Source organism: Choloepus didactylus, chromosome 21 (assembly GCF_015220235.1).
Source record: "Choloepus didactylus isolate mChoDid1 chromosome 21, mChoDid1.pri, whole genome shotgun sequence".
Taxonomy (NCBI): Eukaryota; Metazoa; Chordata; class Mammalia; order Pilosa; family Megalonychidae; genus Choloepus; species Choloepus didactylus.
In genome coordinates, this window is record NC_051327.1 from 47,451,248 (window position 1) to 47,469,857 (window position 18,610).

Consider the following 18,610-nt stretch of genomic DNA (forward strand, 5'->3'; position numbering starts at 1 on the left):
TATGATTCTGAAGTGGCTCATAATTAGATTCACCGCTAGGCACTGACTCAGATGGATGAGACTGAGTCCCTGCCTTCCAACTGCCAGTATCTCGGTGAAGGTTCAAGAGGTGCTGATCAGAATTGGGGTTTTTTGTTTTTGTTTTTTAAGTTATTCACTTAGTAAACTAGAAAATGGTGGTGCAAAGCTCTGAGCTTAAGCACTGTTGAAAAATTACTGTATAGTATGAGCTAGTGGTGAGGAGCTCTGGAGCCAGATTGTCTGAGTTAGAATCTCATTTTTGCCACTACTCTGTGTTCATTTGGGCAAATTATTTACTGTCCTCTTTACTTGTGAAGTTTATAATCTATTGAAGAGAGAAAATGTACATTTCTAAATCAGTTTAATACAGGATAGATGTTTGTATACCCCAAAGAATTGAAAACAGTTACTCAAACAAATGCATACACAATCATGTTCATAGCAGCATTATTCACAATAGACAAGAGGTGGGAGCAACCAAAGTGTCCATTAGTGGATGAATGTATAAACAAATTGTGGGATATATATATGTGTGTGCGTGTGTGTATACGCACACACGCACACACATATGCAATGGGGATATTATTTAGCCATAAAAGGGATGAAGTTCTGATAAATGCTACAGTGTGAATGAACTTTGAAAACATTAAGTGAAAGAAGCCAGACACAAAAAGTCACATCTTGTAGGATTCCATTTATATGAAATATCCAGAATAGGTAAATACATGGAGACAGAGAGTAGATTGATGGTGGCCAGGGGCTGGGGTGAAGGAGGAATGGGGAGTTACCGTTTAATGGGTACGGGGTTTCCTTTTGGGATAATGAAAATGTTTTGGAACTAGCTAGAGGTGGTGGTTGCACGACAGTGTGAATGTACTAAATGCCCCTGAATTGTTTGCTTTAAAATGGTTAATTTTATGTGATGTTAATTTCAACTCAATAAAATAAAAATGATGGATGGATATAATATATAGCGTGCAAGCTCAGGGGCATGAGGTCACTCTTTCTGGAGAAGTGGGGGAGGGATTAATGGAGGAAGTGGTGTTTGAGCCTCAGAAAGTCAGGATGTCAGCAGGTCGGAAGAGAGGGAGGGCAGTAGCAAGATCCCTGGCCGGGAAGCTGGAGCATGGCTTGGCCAGTGTAGCTGGAATGTGAAGAATTAAGGGGAGCTCAGACTGGAGAGGCAGGTTGGGGCCAGATTGAGGAAGGCCTTGGTTTCTGGATCTTAGTAAGCAGTAAAAACCTTTGGAGGGATTTTTGCCAGATCATTTTGCAATTGCAGGAGAATATAATGACTCAGAGAAAACACCATGGAGTTTAGCATTGAGCCAGGTTTCCTGAGTGGGAGTGAGCTTCCCAGCATAGGAAAGGCTGATGTATCCGGAGGGACCGCCTGCCACCTCATGCTGCGCTTCTGCGGCTCATTTAGGGGAGCACGGCCGAGACTCCCTCTAGTGGCTGTGGTTGGCATTTCCTTGGAGGAATGGATTGGTATTATTTAATCGATTCGTATTCAACTTATATAAACTGAGCATCTCTTCCATGCCAGGCACTTTATTTATTTACTTTTTTTTTGTTTTATTGTGAACTTTAAAATATGTACATAACAGTGATAACTTTCAAAGTACGATTTCACAAGTTCCACAACTTCAGCCATTTCCATTATTGTTAAATATATATACAGAGAGGTGTCAACTCTGGATGTACAGCTCAACAAGCAGTTATATAGGTAATTTCAAAAAATTGTTATGGGTTACATTTCCAGTTTCAGTCCGTTCCCTATTGTGCAATTCAGGATATATACAGAAAGGTGAAGACCTTCAAGACACAATTCAATGAGCAGCTATAGAGCAAATCCCAAAGGATGCTATAGGCTACAGTTCCACCATGTCATTTACCTCCTTCCAGCTCTTCCAACACCCCAGCATCCAATATGTATCCAATGTTGAAACTATATTTATATATATAGTTTCAACATTCATAGACCTTTTTAAAATCTTATCCTGTTTGTTGCTACTCCTTTCTTTCACTTAATCTCTTTCTTCATCCTCAGGGGTGTCTAGGCAGTGAGCACCCTAACCTGTTCATATTAAAGGGAGTGTCGACAGTATGCAGGGAAAGGGGGCTGCATTTAATTGTTGATCTTAAAGAGGCTGTTGCCTCTGGGTTTTAGGACTTGGCTGGCATAGAAACACTCTGGTGGATTTAAGTTTCTGGTGGATTTGTTTCTAACTTAGTGAGTGTATCTTTTATAGAATCTCAGGAGGGACCTAGGTATTTGAGGACTACTCTTGATAAGGGCATGGCATACTGTGGCCATTTGGGATGTCTAGCTGGAGCTTGCTGTAAGAGAAATTTCCAGGATAATGTCTAGATTCTACTTGAGTTCTCTCAGCCACTGTGACTTCAGCTGTTACCTTTCTTTTTTCCCTCTTTAGGTCAAGTAGGCATTTTCAATCCCTTGCCACCAGGGCCAGGCTCACTCCCAGGAGTCATGTCCCATGTCACCAGGGAGATTCATTCCTCTGGGAATCATGTCCCTCGTGGGGGGAAGGGGGAGGTTAATGAATTTATTTGCCAAGTTGGGCTTAGAGAGAGAAAGGCCACATCTGAGCTACAAAAGAGGTTCCCTGGTGACAGGTACTTTTATGTGCCTTATCTCCTATGATCAACAGCAATATGAAATAGGTACTATTATCTCTATTTAACAGAAGAAAAAGCAGAAACTTACTGAACTGTAGAGTTGGAAGGGAATCATTTCTCCAACAGTTTTACATTACCTTACAGCTCATTGCATTGTTAGTTTTTCTAAGGGCCACTATTTGACTTAATTCTGTCCTCTGAATCCACTCAGACTAAATCTTCAGCTCAGTTTTTTTTTTAATTAAATTCAGTTTTATTGAAATACATTCACACACCGTACAATCATCTATGGTATACATTCCACTGTCCACAGTATGATCACATAGTTATGCGTTCATCACCACAATCTATCTCTGAACATTTTCCTTACATCAGAAAGAACCAGAACAAGAATAAAAAATAAAAGTGAAAAAAGAACACCCAAATCATCCCCCCATCCCACCCCATTTGTCCTTTAGTTTTTATCCCCATTTTTCTACTCATCCCTACACTAGATAAAGAGGGTGTGATCCACAAGGTCTTCACAATCTCACTGTCACCCCTTGTAATCTACATTATTATATAATTGTCTTCAGGAGTCCAGACTGCTGGGTTGGAGTTTGGTAGTTTCAGGTATTTACTTCTAGCTATTCCAATACATTAAAACCTAAGAGATGTTACCTATATAGTGCATAAGAATGTCCATCAGAGTGACCTCTCGACTCCATTTGAAATCTCTCAGCCACTGAAACTATTTCGTCTCATTTTGCATCCCCCTTTGATCAAGAAGATACTCTCAGTCCCACAATCCTGGTCCACATTCATCCCCGGGAGTCATATTCTGCATTGCCAGGGAGATTTACACCCCTGGGAGTTGGGTCCCACGTAGGGGGGAGGGCAGCGAGTTCACCTGTTGAGATGGCTCAGTTTTCAGCTCAGTTTTTATTTTTGTATTTATTATTATTTTGTGTGTGTGATTTCAAAGTCTGGCACTTTGTTTTTTTTCAGAGCACAAATGAATATTTCCATTTCAACCAACTCTACAAACCAGCACTAACCAAGAAGGCAGCAAGTATGAAGGAATAGGGATCACAGGACATTTAAACATTTATCAAGATTTAAGTATTGACTTTTTTTTTTTTTAAATCCAAAAAAACTTCCACTATAGTTTTCTTGTGACTCCTCTTCAAATAGTGGACAATAGGTGTGACCAAACATCTCTCCTCTGGGAGAGTATACCTTTGCTGTCCTACCTCAGGGGTATATCAACTTTCCAGCCCTTGTCATAATCTTGTCCACAGGGAACTTGATTGTTTCTCCCTCTCCTAAGACATCACACTGGTCCATTAAACTGATGATATCATGTTGATTGGACCTAGTGAGCAAGAGGTAGTAACTACTCTAGACTTATTAGTAAGGCATTTGTGTGTCAGAGGATGGGAGATAAATTCAAGAAAAATACAGGGGTCTTTCAGTTCAGTAAAATTTCTAGGTGTTCAGTGGTATGGGACATGTCACAATATCCCTTCTAAGGTGAAGGATAAGCTGTTGCATCTGGCCCCTCCTACAACCAAAAAAAAGAGGCACAATACCTAGTTGGCCTCTTTGGATTTTGGAGACAACATATTCCTCATTTGGGTGTGCTACTCCAGCCCATTTACTGAGTGACCAGAACAGCTTCTAGATTTGAAAGGGGACTGGAACAAGGGGAGGCTCTGCGACAGGTCCAGGCTGCTGTCCAAGTTGCTCTTCTACTTGGACCATATGATCCAGCTGATCCAATGGTGCTGGAAGTGTCAGATGCTGTTTGGCAAACAGAGATGCTGTTTGGAGACCTTGGCAGGCTCCTATAGGAGAATCACAATGCAGGCCCTTAGGATTTTGGAGTAAAGCCTTACCATCCTCTGCAGATAACTACTCTCCTTTTGAGAAACAGCTTTTGGCCTGCTGTTGGGCCTCGGTAGAGACAGAACATTTAACCATGGGCCACCAAGTTACCCTGAGACTTGAGTTGCCTATCATGAGCTGGGTGTTGTCTGACCCACCAAGCCATAAATTTGGGTGTGCACAGCAGCACTCCATAATAATTTGGAAGAGGTATATATGAGATAGGGCTTGAGTGGGTCCTGAAGACACAAGTAAGCTACATGAGGAAGTGGCCCAAATGCCCATGGCCCCCACTCCTGCCACATTACTTTCTGTTTCCCAGCTCAGAGCTATGGCCTCTTAGGGAGTTCCTTACAATCAGTTGATGAGGAAGAGAAAACTCGGGTCTGGTTTACAGATGGTTCTGCAAGATATGCAGTTACCACCTGAAAGTGGACAGTGTTCATATCTTGACACCTCAGACTGTTAGAAAAGGCCTGAGCCTAATCAGGTCATGATTCAATGGGTTTGGGCTTCATCAGGTTAACCTCCCACTGTGTTAAGTGTATAGGGACAGACAATAGTTTAAAACTAAAGAGCACTCAAGACAAGAATTCACATTTAACACATTTTTACATAAAGGAGCACTTAAGATAAAAGGAACAAGTTTACAATGTAAAAATTAATTGATACATTGCCAAGCCTGGGAGCCCCCCCCTCCAATAGATGCAGCTGGACATGAGATCAGAGAGCAACCTCTTGTTTGAGTTACAGAAAATTTGTAGCATCTTGATTTTAGAGTAGTTTTAGTTAAGTCATATTCTATTTTTACATTGCATGTTGCTTCATGGACACGAGTGTCTCACGAAGCAAAGCACCTCAATCCATGAGTGGTTCGAGATCAAAGGAAGGTATCCACATTATCAGAGACTTAGCCTTGAATGCCTGCAAAACTCTACTGATAATATTTTTACTAATTAAGCTATGATTTCTATAATAACAATATAGCATACTTTTACTTGTATAAAGACTAAAAATTAGAAAAGAGATTACTATTACTTGCCTCTAACTTGTTAACATAGTTTTTCCATTTTATTCTATGATTAATTTAGCCATTACATCATATTTATAAACATACATTTGATTAGGACTGTATTCAACCTTGTTACATTATTTATGACTTCTCTATGATTAAAGTAACAGCTGTAGCCCATCCTGTTTTCACAGAGGACTAGTCGATTACATGTTATCTATATCTAAGAAGGTTGAGAGGACCCTTTTCTGCTCTCTTGAAAATATTCACAGTTCTTTTTAACTGTTTAGCTTCTCCTTCAGTATAATTTGGGACTTACAGGATATGAATCATCTGTCCCAGTTATTATAGTAAGGCCTTTCCACTTTTTATCATTTGGAAATTGTACTTGAGTGTTTTTAGGTACAAGTTCTGTTAAATATGCATCTATATTAGAAAGAGTAATTAGTTCTTCACTATCAGAACAGAAAACATCAGGTAGTATATGAGAGCAGCATGGAGAGAAGGAATCAGCATTCTCATGAGATTCCTCAGTGGAGATATTATCCTGCAATAACAGTGGCAGCACTGCAGCCCCTTTCTGGGATGTCCCTGAAGGACAGTGGTGAGAGGAAATCCTCCCAGTGGGTGGAACTTCAAGCAGGGCACCTGGTTGTTCATTTTGCTTGGAAGAGGTGCATTTGTGTACTCATTTGTGGGCTTTTGCTAGTGGTTTGGCTTGACGGTTAGGGAGTTGGAAGGAACATGATTGGAAAGTTGGTGACAAAGAAGTCTGAGGACGAGGTATGTGGATAGACCTTTCTGAGTGGGCAGAAAACATGAAGATATTTGTGTCCCATGTGAATACTCACCAGAGGCTGAATTCAGCAGAGGAAGATTTTAATAATCAAGTGGATAAGATGACCCATTCTGTGGATACCAATCAGCCTCTTTCCCAAGCCACTCCTATTATTGCCCTATGGGTTCATGAACAAAGTGGTCGTGGTGGTAGGGATGGAGGTTATGTATGGGCTCACAACATGGACTTCCACTCACCAAGGCTGACCTGGCCACAGCCACTGCTGAGTGCCTGTGCCGGTTTGGATGTATTATGTCCCCACAAATGCCATGTTCTTTAGTGCAACCTTGTGGGAGAAGACATATTTGTGTTGATTAGGGTGGTGTGGCCCTGCCCATTCAGCATGGGTCTTGATTTAATCATTGGAGTCCTATATAAGAGCTCAGACAGAAGGAGCTCACTGCTGCAGCTTAGATAGACATTTTGGAGACAGCCATTGAAAGCAGGCTTTTGTTGATGCTTTGGAGATACTAGCCCAGAGTTTGCTCCAGAGAAGCTAAAAGAGGACAAAATGCCCCAAGGGCAACATATTAAAGAATGCACAGGAGCTGAGAGAGGAGCTGGAATACAACCCAGGATTGACAGATACCAGCCATGTGCATTCCCAGCTACAGAGGTTTTCAGGATGCCATTGGTCTTCCTTTGCTGAAGGTATACCTGTGTTGATGCCTTAATTTGGACATTTGCACAGCCTTTAGACAGTAAATTTGTAAACACATAAACCCCCTTTATAAAAGCCAATCCATTTCTGGTGTTTTGCATAATGGCAGCATTAGCAAACCAGAACAGTGCCCAATCTGTGAGCAGCAGAGACCCATATTCATTCCCCAATATGGCACCATTGCCTGAGGTGATCAGCCTGCTACCTGGTGGCAGGTTAATTACATTGGACCACTTCCATCATAGAAGGAGCAATGATTTGTTCTAACTGGAATAGACACATTCTCTGGATATGGGTTTGCCTTCCCTGCACAAAATGCTTCCGCCAAAACTACCATCTGTGGACTTATAGAATGCCTTATCCACTGTCATGGTATTCTACACAGCATTGCTTCTGATCAAGGAACCCACTTCATAGCAGATGAAGTGCAGGACTGGGCACATGCTCATGGAATTGTCTCATCTTACCATGTTCCCCATCATCCAGAGGCAGCTGGGTTGATAGAATAGTGGAATGGTCTGTTGAAGACTCAATTATGGTGCCATGTAGGTGGCAATACCTTGCAGGGCTGGGGCAGTGTTCTCCAGGAGGCTGTGTATGCTCTGAATCAGCATCCATTCTATGGTACTATTTTTCCCATAGCCAGGATTCACAGGTCCAGGAATTAAGGGGTGGAAACAGGAGTGGCACCACTCACTATCAACCCTAGTGATCCACCAGGAAAATTTTTGCCTTCTGTACCTGCAACCTTAAGCTCTGCTGGTCTACAGGTCTTAGTTCTAAAAGGAGGAGAGCTTCTACCAGGGGACACAACAGTGATTCCATTGAACTGGAAGTTAAGGCTACTACCTGGCCACTTTAGGCTTCTCATGCCTCTGAATCAACAGGCAAAGAAGGGGATACTGTACTGGCTGGGGTGATTGATCTTGACTATCAAGGGGAAATAGGACTGCCACTACACAATGGAGGTAAAGAAGAGTTTTCTTGGGATACAGGAGATTCCCTAGGGCGTCTCTTGGTACTACCATGCCCTGTGATTAAAGTCAATGGAAAACTGCAACAAACCAATCAAGGCAGGACTACCAATGGCCCAGAAACTTCAGGAATGAAGGTTTGGGTCACCCCACCAGGCAAAGAACCATTGCCAGCTGAAATGCTTGCTGAAAGTAAAGGGAACATGGAATGGGTAGTGGAAGAAGGCAGTCATAAATGTGAACTATGACCACATGACCAGTTACGGAAATGAGGACTGTAATGTATTTAAGTTATATGATATCAAGTTTAAGAGTGAATGTTACCCATGGACTTGCACCCTATTCTGGAGAGATTTAATGCATTTCTGGTTGTACACAGTATAGCTGAGTATTGTTGGGTGAAACATGTCTGTTGTTATGTTCTATTTAGAGATTAAGTATTGTTTAAGGTGCTGTGTATATCTGCTAATTTGACAAGGGGTGAACTGTGATGGTTAGGTTCATGTGCCAACTTGGCCAGGTGATGGTGCTTGGTTGTTTGATCAAGCAAGCACTGACCTAACCATTACTGCAAAGACATTTGTGGCTGGTTAATAAACAAGAAGGCTGGTTTCTTAAATCATCAGTCAATTGATTGCATCTGTGGCTGATTACATCAACAAAGGGAGTGTCTTCTGCAATGACAGAATTCAATCAGCTGGATTTAATCCAATCAGTTGATGACTTTTAAGGGAGAAGAGAGAGAAACTTCACTTCTTTTTTAGCTAGCCAGCCTCTCCTGGGGAGTTCTTCAAGGTCTTTCATTGGAGTTGCCACTCGCTGCCTGCCCTACTGAATTTGGACACGTGCATCCCCACAGTTGCATGAGACATTTTTATAAAATCTCATATTTACAGATATCTTCTGTTGGTTCTATTTCCCTAACTAATACAAGGTAGGAGGTTCGGCTGTTGATTTGAGATCTTTGTTTTTTTAAAAATATTCTCTCAGATGTCATAAACATGGCAACATAAACATCTACTAAAAACTTCTCTCCAGAAATCAATAAAAAAAAAAAAGGACAATTCCGAATTGTTTGAAACTCTGGAGGAGGATATTAGACTGGAGAGAAGGACCCTGCAGATGCCAAATTGAAGAAAAGATAAGAAATATCAGGTAGGAATCTTCTGTCCCAGACTAGCTGGTCCTCTCCCCTCCCCCCTCACTTGGTCTCAGTGTGGGAAAGGCACAGAATCAGCATATGGGACCCCTTCCATGAAGGACACAGACTACAAAGTCTCTCACAGCAGTGAGACATACTCCCACCTTTTGAAGACCAGGGGACAGGGGAGGAAATCTCAAGGCCCAGGTCAGTGAGGGACAAAAAGACTGAGAAAGTGTGGACAGAGACTGTTTCCAGCCCTGGGTCTGAAAACCCTTCCTGCACCCTGGTGGGAAGCAGCAGCCAGTGACCATTTCCTTGCCTTTAGGACACCTGGAGTACTGGATAAGCTGAGGGAGTAGTCTGCCACAGGTGGAGCCCACATCAAGCCAGATTTGGGCCAGCAAAGCGAGGGAATAGGAATCCTGTAGTTTCAGCTCACCCGTGTAGATGCAGCCTGTGCTTGGAGCAAAGAAGCTTCTGAGATCAATTAAGTTATTGAACAGTGCCATCTGCTGGGAAGTCCAGAAGGTGCAAGGGAATTGAAAAACTTTTTTAAAAAGTTGCCCCAGACTCTTTCCTAGGACCACAGGAGCTGGTCTACATGCCCTATACAGAAACCCAGCCCCATTTTGGCTGAGAAACACAAAAGAACCAACTGTTAAAACAGGGCTCTAAAACAAACACAGGTCTTGCTGGCCACTGGAAAGGAGAGCGCCACTGGAAGCCAGCAGATTTGTATTACCACATGCAGTGAACTTGCCGGGGTGCCCAGTGCCTACCTCCCATCTCTGTGGCAGACCACAATGGATACCTGATTTGGGGGGGACGTCTGGGGAGCAGAACCAATCTGACAACTGACCAGTAAGAGAAACAAAGAAATACAGAGATCAAAGAAAACCAAAAAGAAAACCCTAGACAAAGGAAAGAAAACAACCTCCAGAAAAACTAATCAAGAAAATCATGACAGCAAAAAATCATGAGCCACACCAGGAAACACAAAGATATGGCCCAGTCAAAGGAACAAACTAACACCTCAACTGAGATTCAGGAGTTGAAACAACTAATTAAAGATGTTCAGCAAATCTAAATCAAATCAGAGTTGAAAGAAAATGTGACAAAAGAGGTGAAGGATAAAAAGAAGACACTTGGTGACCAGAAGGAAGAATTTGTAAACTTTAAAAAACAAATGGCAGAACTTACGGGAATGGAAGGCAAATAGAAGAGATGGAAAACACAGTGGGCACATACAACAGCAGACTTGGAGAGGCAGAAGAAAGGATCAGTGAACGAGAAGATAGGACATCCGAAACCCTACAGACAAAAGAACAGATAGGGAAAAGAATGGAAAAATATGAGCAAGGTCTCAGGAACTGAATGACAACATGAGTGCATGAATATACATGTTATAAGTGTCCCAGAAGGAGAAGAGAAGGGAAAAAGGTGTTTAGTAGAAAGAATGATAGAGGAAATAATCAATGGAAATTTCCCAATTCTTATGAAGGACATAAAATTACAAGTCTAAGAAGTGCAGTTTACCCCAAACAGAATTGACTCAAATAGACCTACTCCAAGACACTTACGAATCAGATTGTCAAATGTCAAAGACAAAGAGAATTCTGAAAGCAGCAAGAGAAAAGCAATCCATCACATACAAGGGAAGCTCAGTAAGACTAAGTATGGATTTCCCAGTAGAAACCATGGAGGCAAGAAGATAGTGGTATGAGATATCCAAGATACTGAAAGAGAAAACTGCCAACCAAGAATCCTTTATCTGGCAAAACTCTCCTTCAAAAATGAGGGAGACTTTAAAATATTTACAGATAAATAGACACTGAGAGAGTTCATAAATAGGAGACTGCCTCTAAAAGAAACACTAAAGCGAGTGCTACAGATAGGAAAATACAGGAGAGAGAGGCTTGGAGAAGAGTGTAGAAATGAAGATATCAGGAGAGAGAAAGAGGGTAGAAATCAGGCATTTGGTGCTAAAGGAGTACAGAATGTTCAACAGGATTGATTGCATAGATCCAGAAATGGATAGTAAAATACTGTGTGATGGTAGCACAATATTGTAAGTACACTGAACAAAGATAACTGTGAGTATGGTTGAAAGAGGACGGTTAGGGGTATGTATGACACCAGAAGGAAAGATAAAAAGATAAATACTGGGGTGGTATAACTTAGTGAAACAGAGTGATCAATGATTGTGATTAAATGTGCAAATATAAGAATGTTCTTATATGAGGGAGAACAAATGAATACCAACTTTGCAAGGTGTTAAAAATGGAATAGTATTGGGGAAAAATACAATCAATGCAAACTAGAGTCTATGGTTAACAGTAACATTGTAATATGCTTCCGTTAATTGTAACAAAGGCAACATACCAAAGCTAAATGTCTACAAGAGGGGGATGTAAGGGAGCAGTATGGGATTCTTGACGTTGGTGTTATTGTCTGACCTTTTAATTTTAATTTAATTTAATTTTATTTTATTTTATTTTATTTTTAATTTATTTTTTGGTCATTTTTTTCTTGTTTTTTTTTTTTTTCTCCTCTTCCCCTTTCTTTGTAGAAGAAATGGAAGTGTTCTCATATAGATTGTGGTGGTGAATGCATAACTATGTGAGTATACTGGGAATGATGTCTTAAAACTTCAACTTCTGTTTGAGACCAAAGGAAGAGATGTTTCTTTGGTGTAAAATCTATTTATTCTGTAGCACACTATATAATTTAACTTGCATGGTCATTTTATTCAAACACCATAAATACTTGGAACTTTGAATAGGGAGTGAGATCTGGTTGGCTTGTACAGGTTAATGTGAAGCCCTGATACATCCCAGAGTAATTTGGGCAGAGAGTAAAAATGTATTTACAAAGCTCCCTTGAGTATCTGGGGAAAAAAGTGGAAATATTAAACTTCCACAGCTGGGGAATTACCAATATTCTCACAAGCATTGGGGACTACTAATTTAGAAGTCTGAGCCCTTGATCTTGTGACTTGCCCTTATGAAGTTTGTTAATGCAAAGGAGAGGCTAAGCCTACTTATAATCATGCCTAAGAATCACCCCCAGAGAACTTCTTTTGTTGCTCAGATGTGGCCTCTCTCTCTAAGCCAACTCTGCAGGTAAACTCACTTCCTTCCCCTCATGTGGGACATGACTGCCAGGTTTGTAAATCTTCCTGGCAATGTGGGACGTAACTTCAGGGAATGAACCTGTACCTGGAATCAAGACACTGAGAAAGACTTCTTGGTCAAAAGGGGAAGAGAAATGAAACAAAATGAAGTTTCAGTGGCTGAGAGATTTCAAATGGAGTTGAGAGGACATTCTTGAGGTTACTCTTATACATTATATAGTATCCCTTGTTAATTTTTAGTGTATTGGAATAGCTAGAAGGAAATACCTGAAACTTTTGAAATGTAGTCCACTAGCCTTGATTTTTGAAGATGATTGTATAACTCTATTGCTTACACTGTGTGAACATGTGATTGTTAAAACCTTATGGCTCATACTCCCTTTATCCAGTATATGCACAGAAGAGTAGAACTATGGGGACAAAAAGTAAATGAGTAATGGGGGGGATGAGATGTTTTGTGTCTTCTTTGCTACTTCAATTTTAATTTTTATTCTTATTTATTTTTTGCATTAATGAAAATTTTCAAAAATGAATTGTGATGAATGCACAACTATATATATTGGTACTGTGAACAATTGATTGTACACTTTGGATGATTTTATGGTATGTGAATATATCTCAATAAAACTGAATTTAAAAAATGTCCCCCTCTTTGTCTCTAGTAACATATTTTGTTGTAAAGTCAATTTTGTCTGGTATTAGCATAGCCTATCCAGCTTTCTTACCCACCTTTTCCCATCCTTTTACTTTCAACTTATTTGTATCATTGAATCTAAAGTGTGTGTCCTGTCAATTGTCTGATTATCTCTGCCTTTTGATTGGATGGTTTAATCCATTTAAATTTAATATTATTATTGACACAGTTGGATATATGTTTGCCATTTTACTTTTTGTTCTTTATATGTCTCACCTATTTTCAAAAATTATTTTCTTATTAGAGCAGTTGTAAGTTTATGGAATAATCATGCAGAAAACACAGTTCCCATATATGCCCCCGCAGTTTTCCCTATTGTTAACAATTTGCATTAATGTGGTACCTTTGTTACAATTGATGAAAGAATATTACTATAATTGTACTATTAATTATAGTTCATAGTTTACACTGGGGTCATGTTTTGTATTGTACAGTCCTATGCTGTGTTTTTTTACATAAATTTTTGTTCTACTAACATTTATATAATCTAAAATTTTGCCTTTGAGCCACATTCAAATATATAATTCAGTGGAGTTAATTACATTCACAATGTTGTACCATCATCACCACCATCCATTCCCAAAATTTTCCCATCACCCTAAAGAGAAATTGTATACCAATTAAGCATTAACTCCCCATTTCCTATTCCCTGGTAACCTATATTTAGTTCTGACTATAAATTTGCTTATTCTAATTATTTCATATCAGTGAGATCATACAGTATTTGTCCTTTTGTGTCTGGATTATTTCACTCAAAATTGTGTCTTCAAGGTTCATCCATGTTGTTGCATGTATCAGAGCTTCATTACTTTTTATAGCTGAGTACTATTGTATTTGCGTGTGTGTGTGTGTGTGTGTGTGTGTGTGTGTGTGTGTGTGTGTGATCTCACATTTTCTTTATCCATTCTTCTGTTGATGGATACTTGGTATTTTAATTTCCTTGGCTGCTCAAGCAAATACCATGCGATGGGTTGGCTTACACAATGGGAATTTAATGGCTCATGGTTTTGAGGATAAGAAAAAGTCCAAATCAAGGCATCATCAAGGTGATGCTTTCTCCCTGAAGAATGTAGCATTCTGGGGATGGCTGCTAGTAGTTCTTGGTCTTCGGCTTCTGGGGATGGCTGCTAGTAGTTCTTGGTCTTCGGCTCTTCTGTCACATGGCAATGTACAGAGTGGCCTCTCTTGGCTTCTCCATTCTCTTCCAGTTTCTGTTGACCTTCAGCTCCTGCTTCCTGTGGCTGTCTCTCTGTGTCTGAATTTCATTCAGCTTATAAAGGACTCCAGTATTACGATTAACATCCATCCTGAATGAGTTGGGCCATACCTTAACTGAATTCATCTCATCAAAAGGTCTAACTTATAATGGGTTCACACCCGTAGGAATGGATTAATTTTTCTGGGGGTACATAAGTCCAAACCACCACACTTAGGTTGCTTCCATCTTTTGGCAATTGTGAATAATTCTACTATGAACATCAGTGTGCAAATATCTGTTCATTCCTGATTTCAATTCTTTTGCATGTATACCTAGAAGTAAGATTGTTGTGTCATATGGTAATTCTATACTTAGCTTTCTCAGGAATTGCCAAACTAATTTACAGAGTGGCAACACCATTTTACATTCCCACCAACAATGAATGAGTGTTCCTATCTCTCCATATCTGCTCTAACACTTGTAATTATCTTTTTATTTTTTAACAGTAGCCATTCTAGTGGGTGAGAAATGGTATTTCATTGTGGTTTTGATTTGCCTTTCCCTTATGGCTAATGATATGGACCATCTTATATGTGCTTTTTGGCCATTGTATATCTTCTTTGGAGAAAAGTCTATGCAAGTCTTTTGCCCATTTTTTCTGGCTCAAGTTAGTACAAGAAATAATTTTATTCAAATAAGTGGTGAAACAACATTGAGCTATTCAATAAATGGTGTTGGAACAGCAGGCTATCTATTTGGAAAATAATGTAACATAAAATAAATTCCAGATGGAACAAAGAGTTAAATTAGATAGCATGAGAATTTACAAGACACTTTAGGTTTTTTTTTAAAAATGTTATCGTGGAGAAGGGAAACTTTCTTAAGCAAAACCCATTCAGAAGTCATAAAAGGAACTATTGGGAGTTAGCATCCTGTGGTAAGGACTCAAACTCTGATTTCAAACTACCAGCTCTGCCTTTTATTGCTTTGTGATCTGAGAACCAAAAATATCCTATCAACATCCAAAAATCTGTTCAACCAAGGAAATACATGTTAAAACTATGAGAGTGTGATGAAAAGAGTATAGCTTTCTATATGCTATTGGTGGAATATAAATCAGTCCAACCATTATTTGAAGGGTCAATTGGCAGAATCTGTTGAAAATTTAAAAAAGCAGGTCCTTTGACTTAGCAATTCTATTTCTTTATATATATATATAAACTTTATCAAAAAATAAAAAAACAATAAAAATCTACATTTCAAACAAAGCCAAACAAAGGAATAAGAAAAACAAATAACCTAAAGTAACTACATTGCTTCCAACTTTTGCCCTTTTTTAAGTTGGTTTATTTATCTTTTTATTATTGAGTTGTAGGATTTCTTTATATATTCTGGATATTAAACCCTTATTGGATTCCAAATATTTTATCACATTCTTTAGGCTTTCTTTTCATTTGCATGATGAAGTCCTTTGATGCCCAGAATTTAAAAATTTTAGTGAAGTGCCAATTTATCTATTTTTTCTTTTGTTTTCGTGCCTTAAGTATAAACTCAGAGAAACCATTGACTAACACAAGGTCCTGAAGATGCTTCCCTATGGTTTATTTCTAGGAGTTTTATAGTTTTGGTTCTTTTATTTAGGTAACTGATCCATTTTGAGTTGATCTTTATATATGGTTTGAGGTAGGGGTCCACTTTCATTCTTTTGATATGGTTATCCAATTTTCCTAGCACCATTTGTGGGACAATTCTTTCCCAGTTGAGTGGGATTTGCACCTTTGTCAAAGCTCAATTGGCCATAGATGTAAGTGTTTACTTGTAAATCCTCAATTCTATTCCATTGGTCTATATGTCTGTCCTTGTGCCAGTACCATGCTGTTTTGAAAACTGTAGCTTTGTAAGAAGTTTTAAAATTGGGAAGTGTGAGTCCTCCAACTCTGTTTTTCTTCAAGATGGTTTTGACTCTTCAGGGCCCCTGACTCTTCCATATAAATTTGATGTTGACTTTTCCATTTCTGCAAAGAAGGTTTTTTGAATTTTGATTGGGCTTGCATTGAATCTGTAAATCACTTTGGGTAGAATTACTTCTTAACAATATTTAGTCTTCCAACCCACAAACACAGAATGTACTTCCATTTATTTAGGTCTTTTTTTTTTAAATTAAATTCAGTTTTATTGAAATATATTCACATACCATGCAATTATCTATGGTGTACAATCAACTGTTCACAGTACCATCATATAGCTATGCATTCATCACCCCAATCTATTTTTGAGCATTTTCCTTACATCAGAAAGAATCAGAATAAGAAAGAAAAATAAAAGTAAAGAAGAACACCCAAATCATCCCCCCCATCCTACCCTATTTTTCATTTAGTTATTGTCCCCATTTTTCTACTCATCCATCCATACACTAGATAAAGGGAATGCAATCCATAATATTTTCACAATCACACTCTTACCCTTTGTAAGCTACGTTGTTATTCAAACACCTTCAAGAGTCCAGACTACTGGGTAGGAGTTTGATAGTTTCAGGTATTTACTTCTAACTATTCCAATACATTAAAACCTAAAAGGTATTATCTATATAGTGCATAAGAATGTCCACCACAGTGACCTCTTGACTCAATTTGAAATCTCTCAGCCACTGAAACTTTATTTCGATTCATTTTGCATCCCCCTTTTAGTCAAGAAGATATTCTCAATCCCATGATGCTGGGTTCATCCCTGATAGTCATATCCTGTGTTGCCAAGGAGATTTACACCCCTGGAAGTCAGGTCCCATGTAGGGTGGGGGGCAGTGAGTTGACCTGCCAAGGTGGCTTAGTTAGAGAAAGAGAGAGGGCCACATCTGAGCAACAAAGAGGTACTCAGGGGGAGACTTAAGCACAATTATATGCAAGTTTAGCCTCTCCTTTGCAGTAATGAGCTTCATAAAGTGTAAGTCACATGATAGAGGGCTCGGCACATCAAACGCCAGTCCTCAATGTTTGTGACAACATCAGCATCAGTCCAGGTGAGGAAGTCCAACACTTTCTCATTTTCTCCCAGCTCCTCAGGGTGGCCCTGAAAATATATATTTTTTTCTTTTTTAAATGTAATTTTATTGAAATATATCACATACCATACAATGATTCAAAGTGTACAGTTGTTCACAATTTCATCACATAGTTGTGCATTCAACACCACAATCAATTTTTGAACATTTCCATTACTCCAAAAAATAAAAATGAAAATAAGAATAAAAATAAAAGTAAAAGAGAACACTCAAAACCTCCTATACACCCCTCCCCCTCATTTCTTTTTTTTTAATTTTTAGATTGAAATATATTCATATACCTTGCAATTATCCAAAGTGTAAAACAGTTGTTCACAGTGTCATCATATAGCTGTGCATCCATCACCACAATCAATTTTTGAACATTATGTTACTCCAAAAAATAAAAATGACAATAAAAATAAAAGTAAAAAGAACACCCAAAAGTTCGCATACCCATATTACTCATTTACTTTTTTTTTTTTAAGTGAAAAAGAACACTGGGTGCTTTTTTTTTGCCCCCGTTTTTCTATTGTCCATCCATACACTGGACAAAGAGGAGCGTGATCCACATGGCTTTCCCAATCAGATTGTCACCCCTCATAAGCTACATTGTTATACAATCATCTTCAAGATTCAAGGGTTCTGGGTTGTAGTTTGATAGTTTCAGATATTTACTGCTAGCTATTCCAATTCATTAGAATTTAAAAAGGGTTATCTATATTGTGCATAAGAGTGCCCACCAGAGTGACCTCTCAGCTCCTTTTGGAATCTGTCAGCCACTGAAACTTACTTCATTTCCTTTCACATCCCCCTTTTGGTCAAGAAGATATTCTCCATCCCACGATGCTGGGTCCAGATTCCTCCCTGGGAGTCATATTCCACATTGCCAGGGATATTTACACCCCTGGGTGTCAGATCCCACTCAGCAGGGAGGGCAGTGATTTCACCTGCCAAGTTGGCTTAGCTAGAGAGAGAGGACTACATCTGAGCAACAAAGAGGCATTCAAGAGGAGACACTTAGGCACAATTGTAAGCAGGCCTAGCCTCTCCTTCCTGCAAATATATTTTTATTCTCTGCACAAATTACTTTGGGATGTGTCACACTTTCACTCTAACCTATACAAACCTACCATATCTCACTTCCTATTTACAGTTCCATGTAATTGTGGTGTTTGAACAAACTGACTGTAGAGTTATACTGTTTAGAAAATATGGATCCTGTACCAAATAAACATCTCTTCCCTTGGTCTCACATGGAAGTTGAAGTTTTAAAATACCATCAGTTTCAACCTTTACCCTTTGGCCCAGTTTGCCCTAGTCTTAACGAGATCTGCTTCATTCATATCATTAATTGAAGTCTGGGCTCTTTTTCAGCTTTTTTTTTTT